We start from the raw sequence: 15544 nt of genomic DNA, 5'->3' as shown, positions 1-15544 counted from the left end.
AAGCTTTGTGACACCGAACTACCCTATAAATCCTGTATTTATTCGACATCACTATCAAAATAAAGTAGATTTACAGTCAGAATGTCTGCTCTTTATTCCAACACGAGTAAAAAGCCCGTCAAAAATGACAGGTTGGTACAGTTTTTTTCGACGATGCAGCCTTGTGAGCGTGCCAAAGTCTAAAGCCTCGGCCTAGTGTCAGGTGTGCTTATATCTTTTATTTATTAGATATAAATTGGATGTAAATTAACACTCGTTTTACTCTGCGCATGTTGCACATCACATGCAGCGAATTTCACCTCCCTGCATCTTGTATTTATTGTTATTAAAAAAAAAAAATGCTTCTGTACACCGCCCTTGAGACTAGGTTTGCAAGCCACCATCTACAATTCCAAAAGAAGAGACGTAATTACACTTTTATGGAAAATGTTTATCGAGCTTGCTTTATCCTCAAAAATACAGTGGTGAACACATATTGTAGTGAAATCGTATTCGTACTAATGCTGAACCCAGGTGATGATCGTTGCTCGCTGACACCGCTAGGGGCGCGGCTATAAGACCCGCTGTGGTCGGTGCTCAGGGGGACTTCTCCTGTGACATGTTACATCTAGTGGACTCACTAACGGTACGCCTGCATAGAATATTAAGCTTGCTTGCATTGAATGTTACTAGGGCATTGCCCGTACGTGGGTGCCCGTTCCTTGCCAAAAAAAAAAAAAAACGCTACCCGTACGCTCTACCCCGCCCGTACGCCCGTAAACAAAAAAAACAACGCTCTTCGCTTCCGCCCTTCGCTCTGACTGAATTGGGAGAAATAATGCGCATAAGAAATCGAATTACGTACCGTAATGGCGGTCAGCTCGTAACGCGCTCAGCTCCGCTCGTCTCACATCGGCCACGCCTACGCAACAAAGCGTTCTGTGATTGGCTGCCGGAAGTGAAGTCGTCACTGTCCGGAAGTTCGCAAATCGCAGTTACGATGAATCGTTTTAATTTAATCGCAGTTTGAATTCGTTTTAAAACATAGTTTAACGGCAACATAGTTTTCCAACGTGAAATAAATGAATACGCTGTCAAATGTGCCGTCCGAGGCAGAGTCTGATCGCCACGTTCGGCACACGTGATAGCTCGCTGCTCTCTGATTGGTTGAAGCGTTTTTTGGACATAGCTCGGTAAGTACTTGTCCGATTAATTACAAACCTTGAAAAGGCACATCCTCGGGTCCCCAGCAATATACCTGGCAAGTTTAAAGTATATCGGACCCGTGGTTGTCGAGAAACAGCGGTCACAGACACACAGACACACAGACACACAGACACACAGACACACAGACACACAGAGATTACTGGAATTATAGATAGATGGATGGACCCATGTGATGCCAAACCTTATTCCTATTGCATTTCCTGTATTACAGAATGATGTCATGGTCTTAATGGAATTAAACCACCAGATGGACTAAAGTTGTGGACCCGACTGGTTTTTCACAACACTTAATTCCATTAACGATCTACCGACATGGCGGGCAACAAGACGCTGGTGGTCACACCATTCTGCGCCGACCCGCAAGCCTCGGATGGTGGATTGCAACTGAAGCACTGGCTCAAAACGTTGGAGAATCATTTCGCTGAGCCTGAGACCGAGCCGACGGCTGTCGCGAAGCTAGCAACGCTTCACTCCAAAATCGACTACAAGGTGTACAATAGCATCGCACAATGCGCAACGTACGACCTCGCGATTGCGGAGCTCAAACGATTGTACATAAAGGAAAAGAGCCCGGTGTATGCTCGGCACTTGCTACTAACGCGATGCCAGCAACCCAACGAGCCGATGGATCACTATGCCCAGGAGCTCCGGCAACTCTTGCTGGACAGCACCCGGGAGCCACGGACTCATGAGCAGGCTCAGGATGACCTTCTCCTAGACGCCTATGTCGCTGGGGTCTCCTCTCAGGACCTAAGGCTCAAACGCCTGGAGAAGACCGACCTGACCTTCGCTGCGGCACTCGAGCAAGGAAAGGTACACACTGAAGCGCGGTTGCAGTCGAACGTCTATGATCGCACGCGCCTCTTGGCGGGAACCTCGCTCCACGCACGGCCGGAGAGTGCTACCGCCGAGGGAGCGGAACTGCTCGCGGAACTCCAGGATGCTCCGGAGGAGGATCCGGTCCTGATGGCTGCCGCAACGGCCAGACCCAAGGCCTTACGCGGAGCCACCTGCTATTTCTGTGGGGGACAACGTCATTCCCGGGCCGTGTGTCCGGCTCGGGACGCCATATGCCATTTGTGCTCGCAAAAGGGGCACTACGCGAAAGTGTGCCGGAAAACCGCAGCGGTACGTTCTCGTCGTGTCTCTCAAGAGCGTACGGCGTCCACTGGCGGCGACACGAGTTCGGTACCAACTATGGTGGCCCTTACCCGTCAAACGGCGATTTCGAATACTACGGAGGCCCATACACATCAAATGGCGATTTTGAATCGCAAAACACCGGAATGCATGGGAAAGCTCTCTGATGGCTTTAACGGATTCCCCATGGACAACGAATACTCCGGCAACGACCGCAAAACTGCAGATTGCATGGGAACACACCCTGACAACTTATACGAGACTCCACGGGCACCCTCTGACGCCCAGAAAACTGCCGCTGGCATAGGATCCGCCCGCGAGGCTCGGCCGACCCACTCGGGAGGTTCGGTCCCACTCCCAGCAGGCTCGTCCGGCCTGGCTCAAGCCCTTATTCCCCTCATGGTCGAAGGCCATTGTGTGCGGGCCTTGGTGGATACACGGTCTACGGATAGTTTTATCGACCAGCGACTAGTGCACAGGCATGGTTGGCAGGTCTTGAGGTCTACGAGACGGATCTTCATGGCTTCCCAGGGACTTCGACTCAGCACGAAGGGGGAATGCCGATTGAAACTCGTGATAAAGGGACGGGTTTTCCCAGATGTACACCTTATGGTCTTACCTGCTTTATGTGCTGATATTCTGTTAGGACACGATTTTCTTCAGCGACATGGACGTCTGGAAATGGAGTTTGGTGGGCCTGACACGCTTGTTGTGGGGGCTGACGCGCTTGCTGTGTGTGCCCTAGCGAAACTGGAAATCCAGCCGCTTTCGCTGTTCCCCAATCTAACCTCCGACTGTACCCCTGTCGCGGTAAAATCACGGCGCTACTCTCGAGCAGACATGCAATAATTCATTGCGGACGAAACGGCTCAGCTCTTGAAAGACGGTATCATAGAACCCAGCCGGTCGCTGTGGCGAGCCCAGGTCTTGGTGGTGCGAAGCGATGCACACCGCAGACGCATGGTAATCGACTATTCCCAAACGATTAACCGCTTTACACAGCTGGATGCCTACCCCCTTCCGGGGATGGACGCGCTGGTGCGACAGGTGGCCCAGTACTCGGTCTACAGCACTCTCGATCTCCGTAGTGCGTACCATCAGATCCCCATCTCTAGGGCAGATCGTATCTATACCGCATTTGAGTCGGGGCAACGGTTGTACCAGTTTACTCGATTGCCTTTTGGGGTAACGAACGGGGTCACCTGTTTCCAGAGGGCCATGGATGACCTCATTGCGAGGGAGAACTTAACCGATGTTTGTCTACCTAGACAATCTTACGGTTTGTGGGTATGACCAAGGGCACCATGATGCTAATCTGACGCGCTTCCTTGAGGTCGCGCAGAGGTATCACTTAACCATGAACGAGGATAAGTGTCAATACTCTCTACGCAAGATAGATCTTCTGGGGTACACCGTGACCCATGGCTCTGTCGCTCCGGATAAGGAGCGTCTGCGACCTTTGCTCGACATGGCCCCTCCCTGTGATCGGGCATCCCTGAAGCACGCCCTCGGGCTATTCGCCCATTACTCCAAATGGGTCCAAAATTTCTCCGCAAAACTTCGCCCCCTTGTGGCCTGCGACACATTCCCTCTGCGTCTGGCCGCATTGGCGGCCTTTGGAGGCCTTAAGGCCGACATCGCCAGTGCCGCTGTGGCGATGATCGACGAGAGTGGATCTTTCGTCCTCGAAAGTGATGCCTCGGATCAGGCCATCGCGGCGACCCTCTCCCAAGGAGGGCGTCCGGTGGCTTTCTTTTCACGGACTCTTACCTCCGCTGAGCGGAGACATTCGTCTGTCGAAAAGGAAGCGTATGCGATCGTCGAGTCTATTCGGCGATGGCGCCCGTACTTACTCGGGCGATGTTTCCAAATTATCACGGACCAGCAAAGTGTTGCGTTCATGTATGACACATTACACGTCCAGCGCATTAAGAATGAGAAAATCACTCGCTGGCGTATAGAGCTTGCCGACTTCTGCTACACTATCAAATACCGCCCGGGGAAGGATAACCAGGCCGCCGACGCCTTATCGAGACCGGCTACGTGCGCGGGTATCGCCACTTTGGAGGGCCTACGCGTGCTGCATGCCACTGCGGGGCATCCGGGCGTAACGCATTTTGCTCATTTTGTGCGGCGTGGCAATCTACCATACTCGATTGACGATATCCGCCGTATCTATCGCGACTGCGCTATATGCGCGGAAATCAAACCGCGTTTCTATAACCCACCCATGGGGACTCTGGTTAGGGCTACGAGGCCGTGGGAACGCTTGGCGATGGATTTCAAGGGCCCATTGCCGGTGTCGAGTAACTCTCGCTATCTGCTCACTATCGTCGATGAGTACTCGCGATTCCCCTTCGCTTATACGTGCGTGGACATGACTGCTGCCACGGTAATGCGATGCTTACAGAACTTGTTCTCTATGTTCGGGTACCCGGCCTGTGTGCATACCGACCGGGGTGCGGTCTTCTTGTCTCAGGAGGTGCGAGGCTATCTGCTCCAAAATAACATCGCTTCTAGTTACACCACGCCGTACAGACCCCAGGCGAATGGGCAGATCGAACGCTTCAACGGGATTATATGGAGGGCCGTCATGCTCAACCTCTGGACCCTCGGCCGGGGCCTCGATAAATGGGCTTGGTCGCTACCTGCGGCGTTGAACTCGATCGGGGCTCTACCGTGCACGGCCACCAACCAGACTCCCCACGAGCGACTTTTCCACCACCCCAGGAGCACGGGGAGTATACGGTCTTTACCCAGTTGGCTCGCTGAGCCCGGGCCGGCCTACCTCAAACGGGCGGTTCGCACGAGCAAGTACGACCCCTTAGTGGACAAAGTGCAGATACTCCAGGCTAATCCTGAGCATGCTCGTGTGATGACGGCTGATGGACGTGAGACCACCGTCTCCGTACGTCATCTTGCCCCATGTGGGATCGCCGACCCTTGTAGGGAATCGGACGAACCGATCGAACCAATCTATGAGACTATGGACTCTTCCGACGCTCCCGTCGCTGAAAGTCTGCCGACCCTCCCCTAGCCGCATCTACCCGTGCCCAAAGGCTTGGCGGTACCCCCTTCGTCACCTGACTCCGGTAGCTCCTCCGACGCCGGGGTCTCTGGGATACGTGATGCCGTACGCGGGGAATTTCGGACACGTGCTGGCAGAGAAATTCGCCGCCCGAACCGGTACGGTTGGGTCGACTGATACCATGTTCCACACCCTGTTAATGCTGACGCTCGCTCGATTCTAGCCGCTCTGCAGTATAATTCTAACGGTGGGGAGAATGTAGTGAAATCGTATTCGTACTAATGCTGAACCCAGGTGATGATCGTTGCTCGCTGACACCGCTAGGGGCGCGGCTATAAGACCCGCTGCGGTCGGTGCTCAGGGGGACTTCTCCTGTGACATGTTACATCCAGTGGACTCGCTAACGGTACGCCTGCATAGAATATTAAGCTTGCTTGCATTGAATGTTATGGATGGACCCATGTGATGCCAAACCTTATTCCTATTGCATTTCCTGTATTACAGAATGATGTCATGGTCTTAATGGAATTAAACCACCAGATGGACTAAAGTTGTGGACCCGACTGGTTTTTCACAACACATAGTATTAAAAGCTACCCTGATGAAGGGGGACAGACATCTGTGCAAACACACAAACTGACTGTGTTTTATATGGTAGATAGTTTCATTAGGTTGGTGTAAATGACACCAATTTGACCATTTCAGGCATTTGACCATCAGGCAGGGTGAAGTTGGGATCCGCTAATCGTCCATCTCGAGAATGGATTGACATTGCCAACTCGATCAGACCAAAGGGAAAGCTCTACATAGAGAAGTAGGTTCTCCACTTTGGTAGCATTTGACCAGTGTGTCCCCATCTCGCACATTCATTGGTTACCTTCACCAGCAAAGGTGGACAGAGATTATGTTTTCACCCCCGTCTCTCTGTAGGGGCAGGATATCAAAGTTATGGATGGAATCTGACAAAGTTTGGTGGACATGTTGGGTGTGTGACAAGGATGAATTAAGCTTTCCTGAAGATCCGGATCAGGATCCAGATGCAATCATTTTAATTTATTGAGCAATTCTTCACTATTGAGAGATAGGGCCAAAACCGATGTTTTTCAAAAAGCATGATATTTCAAAAAGTTGTGGGTGGATTCTGACGAAACTCGGTGGATGAGTTGGGTAGGCGACAATAAACAGATTTTGGTTCAGGTCCGCATGCAGATTTGGCCAATCAGTGGGATACAAAATGTAAAATGTTCAGCCTGGCAGGGGTATGTGCTCTACCGAGTGGCGTTGTACTTTATACAATGTTACGGATTCGGCCCTAAGGGTTGTTGTTATGATTATTGTTGTTGATTCTAAGTATTCTTGTGATTGTGGTTGAAGGGAAAGGGTTATTATAGTTAAAAGATTTAAAAGCGCTCCTGGTAAAATGTGGCCAGAAATCCGGATCGTGACCGTAAGAGGTGGAGCAAAGGACGAGAGAGAGGCGAGGAGATCGTGAAACAGACGTTGTTGTGGAAGCTCCAGCCCGAGCATGCGACGTACAGTGCGAGGGAACTTTGCGTCCTTGAAGGGAAGTTCGGGCGATAAGAAATATCGCCGGAGTGCGTGGAGCCTGTGTCGTCGGGTATTCTCATTGAGGTTCCGGAGGATCCGGGCCTCAAATCCCGGGTTGGAGTGAAAGCCGTCCGCCATCTTCGCCACGCGAGCAACCTGCAGAGACCAGGTTTTTGTCATGTCGGCTGGGCATTATTCCCCGGTGTTCGCCGGGGACGGCTGTGCCAGAAAGGGGCACGTAAGAATTATACGGAGGCTCGCGGATGGAACTGCAGCGTGTACGTCGGAGCGCGTCTTTGTGAGGTTCCTTTCCACCGCTGTGTTGCTGGGTGCTGAGCACGTGACCTCAGGGTCGTCTCGCTCACCTACGCCTCAATTGGCCATCGGGCCTCGACTCCCCGATCGCGGGAGCGCACAGACATTGGGACTTCGCCTTGGATGGGGTGCAGAGACATTGGGGGAGGTGCCATGAGTGTGGGTTATGTGGGGTCAAGGGGCTTGACAAGGATCATCGTAAGATTTGAAAGTAAGGGTGATTGCCCCATTGTTGTATGGATCTTTGTGTGTGATTTATAATATATTATTGTTTGGTTATAACCTGGTGTGGTTGCATTATTGATTTGACGGTTTCATTTGTTGGATTTCAACCAAGGATAACACATCTTTCTGCCGGGGACCCTCTCGGGGTTCGGAGGTCCACCGAGACCAGAGGTAAGGGGCGGACCCCGTAACAGAAATTGGGGGCTCGTCCAATTGATATTCGTGGGCTCGCAACTGGGTCGGCATCCGGGATCTAAAAATTCCTAAATTTAGTCCAGGAAAGAATTCCCTAACATTCCCAGAATTCCCAAATTTGGAACTTTTTCCAACATTCCCAAATTCTTTCCAAAAACAAACAACAACAACAAAAAAAAATTAAAAAATTGTATTTGTTTGTTAAAAATTTATTGTGTGAAGGTTAACAGGTGTTACCAGTAGTCACTATGGAGTTTGACGCAGAAAGGTTTACAGTGACCCCTAGTGAAGCACAGTTCAGAGCGTTAGTAAAATCGGACCTCTGGAAATTGGCCAAACATTTTAGCTTGGAGGTCCGAACTAATATGAAGAAGGCAGAGTTGCAGACAGTGGTGATACATCCTATGGTGGGATTAAAAGCATGGGAAGAGGTAGCCTGGGATTGGTTACCAGAAGAACAAGAAAATGTGGAGCTCCGGAAACTGGAGATGCAATTACGGAGCCAGGAAAGGGAAAAAGCACAGGAAAGAGAACTCCAGGAAAGGTTAGAAGACAAAAAAGCAGAGGAAAGGAGAGCTGCAAGAGAACTCGAAGCAGAGGAGAGAAGAGCCGAAAGGGAGTTAAAGGACCGTGAATTGGCGCGTCAGCAGGAAATTAAAGTCAAGGAGCTGGAGTTAATGAGAGAACGGGGAGAGGTACCATCCCTGCTGACTGGTTCGACACCTAGTCAGAACACCTGGGATGTTGGTAGACATGGGAGGCTGGTCCCACCCTTCAATGAAAAGGAGGTAGCCAAGTTTTTTCCACACTTTGAGAAAGTGGCTCGACAGTTAAACTGGCCTGAGGAGTACAGGTCCATACTAGTGCAAAGTGTTCTGGTGGATAAAGCTCAAGAGATTTATTCGGCTTTACCGATTGACCAATGTGCAGATTACGAGGTATTGAAGAAGCACATTCTCAAAGCTTATGAATTTGTCCCGGAAGCTTACCGGCAAAAATTCCGGAATGCCAGGAGGAGGGAGAGTGGGACCCATGTGGAGTTTGCCAGAGTGAAGGAAACCATGTTTGATAGGTGGTGCGATTCAAAAGGAGTTGGGAAAGACTTCGAACTATTGCGACAATTGATCCTGGTGGAGGAATTCCAACAATGTGTCCACGAGAACATTAAAGTTCATCTGGAGGAAAGGAAAGTACCAAAGCTGTATGAGGCAGCCACCACCATGGCAGATGACTATGCCTTAACACACAGGATGGGGTTCCACAAACCAAACTTCTCGCCCAGACCTAGCCAGGGGAGCTATGGTACATCAGGGGCGGAGAATGAAAATCCATGGGGGCGGCCTTGGGATGAAAATGAGGTCCACTTTGACACCACGGCGTCCAGAAATCAGAAGACGGCGGTTCCAAGACAGACCTATCGTCCGGGGGACTCGAGGCAGACCGCCGCCCCCATGCTTTGGCAGACCACGAGGTTCTCCTCCGGGCCTACTTGCACTTTTTGCCATAAACCTGGACACTGGATGTCCAACTGTTATGCTCTGGGAAAGGAAAATCAGGAGCGGAGTTCGACTAGTAAGACTCCAAATGCGGTGGCCATTGTGAGAAATCGCCCTCAAAAGGGTTACCAACCATTTATTTCCGAGGGGTTTGTGTCACTGGATGGAGCCTCGACTAACCGGAGACCGGTTAGGATATTGAGGGACACAGGAGCACATCAGTCTTTAATGCTTGAAGGCATCTTGCCATGGTCCGAGGAGACGGCAACTGGGGATAGTGTTCGTTTACAGGGGATTGGTGGCTGTGTTAGTGCTCCACTGCATGTCATCCATTTGGAGTCCGATTTGGTGTCAGGACCGGTCACCGTCGGTTTACAAGCCACGCATCCTGTAGAGGGAGTATCGGTTGTTATCGGGAATGATTTGGCCGGTGGTCAAGTTTATGGTAACCCGATGGTTGTTAAAAAGCCCAGTAGGGAAAATAACACCACACCAGGTAGGGATGGCGACAAGTTTAGCAAGTTATTTGTAGGTGGACTGAACTTCAAAACAAAGGAAGGTGTTTTGGAGTCTGCCTTCAGCAACTATGGACCGCTTTTGGAAGTGCTGCTGATAAAAGACAGGGAGACACGAAAGTCAAGAGGGTTTGGCTTTGTCACGTTTGAAAACTCAAAGGACGCCAGAGAGGCAGAAAAGGATCTGAATAGCAAGGAGTTGGAGGGTCGGACCATCACAGTAGGGAAGGCATTTCCTAGGGGTCGAGTGGGCTACAGAGGAGGACCACAGAGTAGTAGTGGTGGTAGCCGCAAGCGATATTATTATGGAGGCTTCCAGAGTTATGACCGCTCCCGAAGGAAGGATTTTCAGAGCAGGGGCCGAGAAGGAGACCGCTATTCATGTGACTACTGTGACCAGTGCCCACCGTAATTATTAGGAGTCCGGAAAAGTTGAAGCACTGAATGCTGCGGAGCCGCCAAGCCAAGATTCCTACACGGACTAACCGTGAACGCCACGTTCCTAAAGGCATCCATGTAATGAACTTTCCTCCCCGGACTAACTGTGAACTCCACGTTCCTAAAGGCGTCCATGTGGTGAATACTTCCAGGCCTCACCACCCAACCACCATGGAACCTGGCTTTCAGCTTGGCCTCCCGGGGAAAGTGCTATAGATTTGCTGGGCTTTGGGTTTTTGATCACAACCCCTTAACTTTCATTCAAGAGAAACTAGAAGTAAAAATCTTAGGGGCAGGGACAATGTCATTGTTGACGCTTGGTCCAGAGGGAATTAACTTTGGAAAGCTCTGGGGGTGGTGTAAAATTTTGTTGCTTTATTTTTGGGGAAGGTTGAATATTGTTGCCCATGGGGATTGCTGATTTGGGTTGTGAATTTACTTTGGCTTGTTTAAAGAGGACATGCAAAGAAAGTTTTCGCTGTGTTCAAACTTTCTTTATTGAGGGGGGGAAGTGTTATGGATTCGGCCCTCAGGGTTGTTGTTATGATTATTGTTGTTGATTCTAAGTATTCTTGTGATTGTGGTTGAAGGGAAAGGGTTATTATAGTTAAAAGATTTAAAAGCGCTCCTGGTAAAATGTGGCCGGAAATCCGGATCGTGACCGGAAGAGGTGGAGCAAAGGAGGAGAGAGAGGCGAGGAGATCGTGAAACAGACGTTGTTGTGGAAGCTCCGGCCCGAGCATGCGACATACAGTGTGAGGGAACTTTGCGTCCTTGAAGGGAAGTTCGGGCGATAAGAAATATCGCCGGAGTGCGTGGAGCCTGTGTCGTCGAGTATTCTCATTGAGGTTCCGGAGGATCCGGGCCTCAAATCCCGGGTTGGAGTGAAAGCCGTCCGCCATCTTCGCCACGCGAGCAACCTGCAGTGACCAGGTTTTTGTCGTGTCGGCTGGGCATTATTCCCCGGTGTTCGCCGGGGACGGCTGTGCCAGAAAGGGGCACGTGAGAATTATATGGAGGCTCATGGATGGACCCGCAGCGTGTACATCGGAGCGTGTCTTTGTGAGGTTCCTTTCCACCGCTGTGTTGCTGGGTGCTGAGCACGTGACCTCGGGGTCGTCTCGCTCGCCTCCACCTCAATTGACCATCGGGCCTTGACTCCCTGATCGCGGGAGCGCACAGAGACATTGGGACTTCGCCTTGGACGGGGTGCAGAGACATTGGGGGAGGTGCCCTGAGTGTGGGGTTAAGGGGCTTGACAAGGATCATCGTAAGATTTGAAAGTAGGGGTGATTGCCCCAATGCCCCATTGTTGTATGGATCTTTGTGTGCGATTTATAATATATTATTGTTTGGTTATAACCTGGTGTGGGTGCATTATTGATTTGACTGTTTCATTTGCTGGATTTCAACCAAGGATAACACATCTTTCTGCCGGGGACCCTCTCGGGGTTCTGAGGTCCACCGAGACCAGAGGTAAGGGGGAGACCCCGTAACAACAAGCAACACCATTCCAAAAGATTAGACAAACAAACAAACAGAATATGCAGAGCATTTCACGTCCTGCATCGAAAAGGATTTTTTTCTCAATAGTGGTTAGAGCAATGAATCTTGGCTATCAGAATAACCGGGAGGTGTGCGTACAACTTTGAGTCATCTGGCCTGGGTTCCAATCTCAACCTCATTATAAAACCATCATCGTAGCATTTCACATGCATAAAGTCAAATCCCAAAGTGAGCCAGCCCTCGGATGAGCGTTACGCTGGGTGTCCTGTCTGCTATCATTGCTTTGTGGATGCCAATTACATGGTTGAAAAAAAAAAATCTTTCCTTGTCAACCCTACAAGAATTGAGTAGTAGTAAGAAGTAGTAGTAGTAGTTGTAGTCGTAGTAGTAGTCGTAAATTCAATGCAGAGACATGAAATGCAAGGTCTATGAAGAATTAAGATAAAGGACATTTCACAAATAGGATAAACCTGTTCAGTTAAAGTATAAACAATATATTGTGGATGTCCTTCATTTGCCAAAACTAAAAGATGGCGAAGAAAAGCTCAATATCGCTGCAAAGCAGGTGCTTTCCTATCCTAAGGCAATGAGTTCGGCATCAATTGGCCGCTTTCCACAGTGGATGCTCACTGGACTGACGGTGCGCAGCCTGCCACCAATCAAAACCCAGAAAACGCACAATCTGACTTACAAGCACAGCATACGAGTAGAAGAAGCATGCAAAGCCTACAAATTTTGTCAGCATGATTAAAGTGGGATAAAGATGTTAAAATAAACTTTAAACACTTTGGATTGTCGTTTCTTTTGTACAGGAATGTAGCATCAATACATTCCTGCAAAGGAACAAATTTGAGCCTCTGTTGCCAGTGTAGAAATACAAAACTTGAAAGCATGTGAACATGCAAAGCCCGTTTGTCTTTACTTTTTCTTATTATTCTTCTTCTTCTTCTTCTTCTTATGTATGCTCAAAATAACGAAAACATTTTTTAAAAATACAAAATGAAAATCGATTTATGCAGCCTTGAACTTTGAACTTTAGATCTATTTAAAAAAAAAAAACCAGCTTTATCTTTTGATTGGTGAACCAACTCAGTGAACAGATATGCAAATTCCTGATACTCAGTGACCTGATATCATATTTCAGGCCAATCGGGTGAAATATGGTGATTTTATGCAACCTTGACCTTTGACCTTTTGATCTAAAAAAAACAAAAACAAAAAAAACAATCAGCTTGTTGCTTTTGATTGGTGAATCAACTCAGTGACCCAATATGCAAATTATTAAAATTTCAGGTCAATCCGATGAAAATTGATTGTGATGCCAACCTTTGACCTTTAGACGAAATTATTAATTTTCTTCTCCATATTCTCATAATAAACCTTTGAAAATTTGATGACAAAACTCAAATGGTAAATTGAAATTTCAGGTCAATTGGATGAAAATTGATGATTTTAGGTGATGCTGACCTTTAACCTTTTGACAAAATTATTTGCTTGCATTCTCCGTATTATCACAATAAAGGTTTGGTGAAACTTTCATGACAATAGCTGAAATGGTAAAAAAAAAGTTACAGGCTGGACACGTAATAGACCCCAACAAATATGGCTTGAACAGGATAGCTTAGAGGTACAGTCACGTGAAAAAGTAAGAACACCCCATGTAAAGTTTTGACTTTTTCCAACATACAGCTAATTGATCTTCATTTCAACAACATTGATAGATAAAGGTGATATAATATAACAAATATCATGAAACATTTACATTTTGTAGTCAATTGTATAATTTAAATAAACATAAATGCAAATTTCGAATGTGGAAAAAGTAAGTACACCCCGACATGTATCACTACTTCAAATACCTAAAATTAGAATCAGGTGCACCAGCTCAGGTGAAAATGATTAGAACATCGTTAGAGAGGATCTTGGAGGAACCTGTCTTATTTAAACCTCGGACATTTAGTTTGGTTTACTCTTTGTTGTTGAAGTGTGCGGCGTCACCATGCCTCGATCAAAAGAGCTCTCTGAGGCCTTCAGAAAGAAGGTTATAGATGCCTACGAGTCTGGGAAGGGATTTAAAAAGATCTCCAAACAATTGGAAATCAATCATTCGACTGTCCGGAAGATCATCTACAAGTGGAGAAGATTTCAAACAACTGCCAACTTGTTCAGGCCAGGCCGCCCCAGCAAGTTCAACCCGAGAGCAGACCAAAAGATGCAGAAAGAAGTCTCTAAGAACCCCAGAATGTCATCACGGGACCTACAGGTAGCTCTTGCCACTGTTGATGTCAAAGTGCACGAGTCTACCAATGGAAAGAGGCTGCACAAATTTGATCTACATGGAAGGTGTGCCAGGAGGAAACCTTTGCTGTCCAGAAAGAACATCAGGGCAAGACTAAAGTTTGCTAATGAACACCTGGGCAAAGACCAGCACTTCTGGAACAATGTGCTCTGGACATACGAGTCAAAGGTAGAGCTATTTGGCCACAGTACCAGAAGACATGTTTGGCGAAAACCAAAGACAGAATTTGACCACAAGTACCTGATACCAACTGTAAAGCATGGTGGTGGAAATATTATTGTTTGGGGCAGCTTTGCTGCATCAGGGCCTGGGCAGCTCACCATCATAGAATCCACTATGAATTCGTCATTGTACCAGAGGGTGCTTGAGGATAATGTGAGGCCATCTGTCGGAAAGTTGAAGCTCAACCGAAGGTGGACCTTGCAACATGACAATGACCCTAAACACACCGATAAATCCACCATGGAATGGCTGAAAAGAAAGAAATGGAGGGTTCTGGAATGACCAAGTCAATGCCCGGATCTAAATCCCATCGAGATGTTGTGGGGGGATTTGAAACGAGCTGTGCATGCAAGAAACCCCTCAAACATCGCACAGCTGAAAGAATTCTGCATGGAGGAGTGGGGGGCAAAAATTTCTCCCAATAGATGTCAGAGACTGGTAGACAGTTACAAGAAACGCCTACTTGAGGTTGTTTCTGCCAAAGGGGGCAATACCACCTATTAGAGCCAGGGGTGTACTTACTTTTTCCACATGCGAAATTTGCATTTATGTTTATTTAAATTATACAATGGACTACAAAATGTAAATGTTTCATGATATTTGTTATATTATATCACCTTTATATATGAATATTGTTGAAATGAAGATCAAATAGCTGTATGTTGAAATATGTTGAAAAAGTCAAAACTTTACATGGGGTGTATTTACTTTTTCACGTGACTGTATGTATGCTCACGCTTCCTTCGAGCGGTCTATCTTGGGTTCAAATCTTGACCCAGCTATAAACTGTCATCTGGTTTTTCGTAAGTAGGGCGATGCTTCAATGTGTCCTCAGTCCATCACATGCATGAAGATTCATCAATCAACATCCTCCTTATTGACTGGGTTACAAGCCAGAGGAAGTCTGCCCACACTGGTAGTTAGTGGGCATTGAAAATCCAATGGTGTTTATTTATTTTTACATTTGGCCAAAGGCTCATGGAGGAGCTGCAACAGAAATCGCAAAGCCTGCGCTAGTATCGACAACTTGTGGGCGTTTGTCCGTGCTCAATCCTTTTAAATGCTGAGTGGCACATACGTAGACAAATGCGTGATACAACACTGGACTCGACTTCAAAAATAGCCATCGAAGTCGGTGGAGAAGTGACATCACTTCCCAAAGCACTCTGGGTACCAGCAGTGAGTGCCATCTTTATGACTTTGCTTTTTCTCTCCGCATTAAGCGAAGAAAATCCCTCCTCCCTCTTCTCAGGTTTGTTCATGCTTTATCCTTTCAATGCTGAGCATCAAGCAAGGAATCATTTTGAAGTCTTTGGTAGGACTGCCATTTGGGGTAACCTAATTGGTGGTCACATTTGGGCACGTGGCTCACGACGCTAAGATCCCTTATGTGGATGTGTTTGCAATTCAT

At 48.1% G+C, this 15544-nt stretch overlaps 1 protein-coding gene across 1 annotated transcript in view; it reads right to left on the bottom strand.

Annotated features, from left to right (window-relative positions):
* The window catches only part of LOC137420693 (rho-related BTB domain-containing protein 2-like), a 149300-nt gene that overhangs the window by 115207 nt on the left and 18549 nt on the right, over positions 1 to 15544 (bottom strand).

Source organism: Myxine glutinosa, chromosome 2 (genome assembly GCF_964187855.1).
Source record: "Myxine glutinosa chromosome 2, kmMyxGlut1.1, whole genome shotgun sequence".
NCBI lineage: Eukaryota > Metazoa > Chordata > Myxini > Myxiniformes > Myxinidae > Myxine > Myxine glutinosa.
This window is presented reverse-complemented; position numbering and strand designations above follow the sequence as displayed.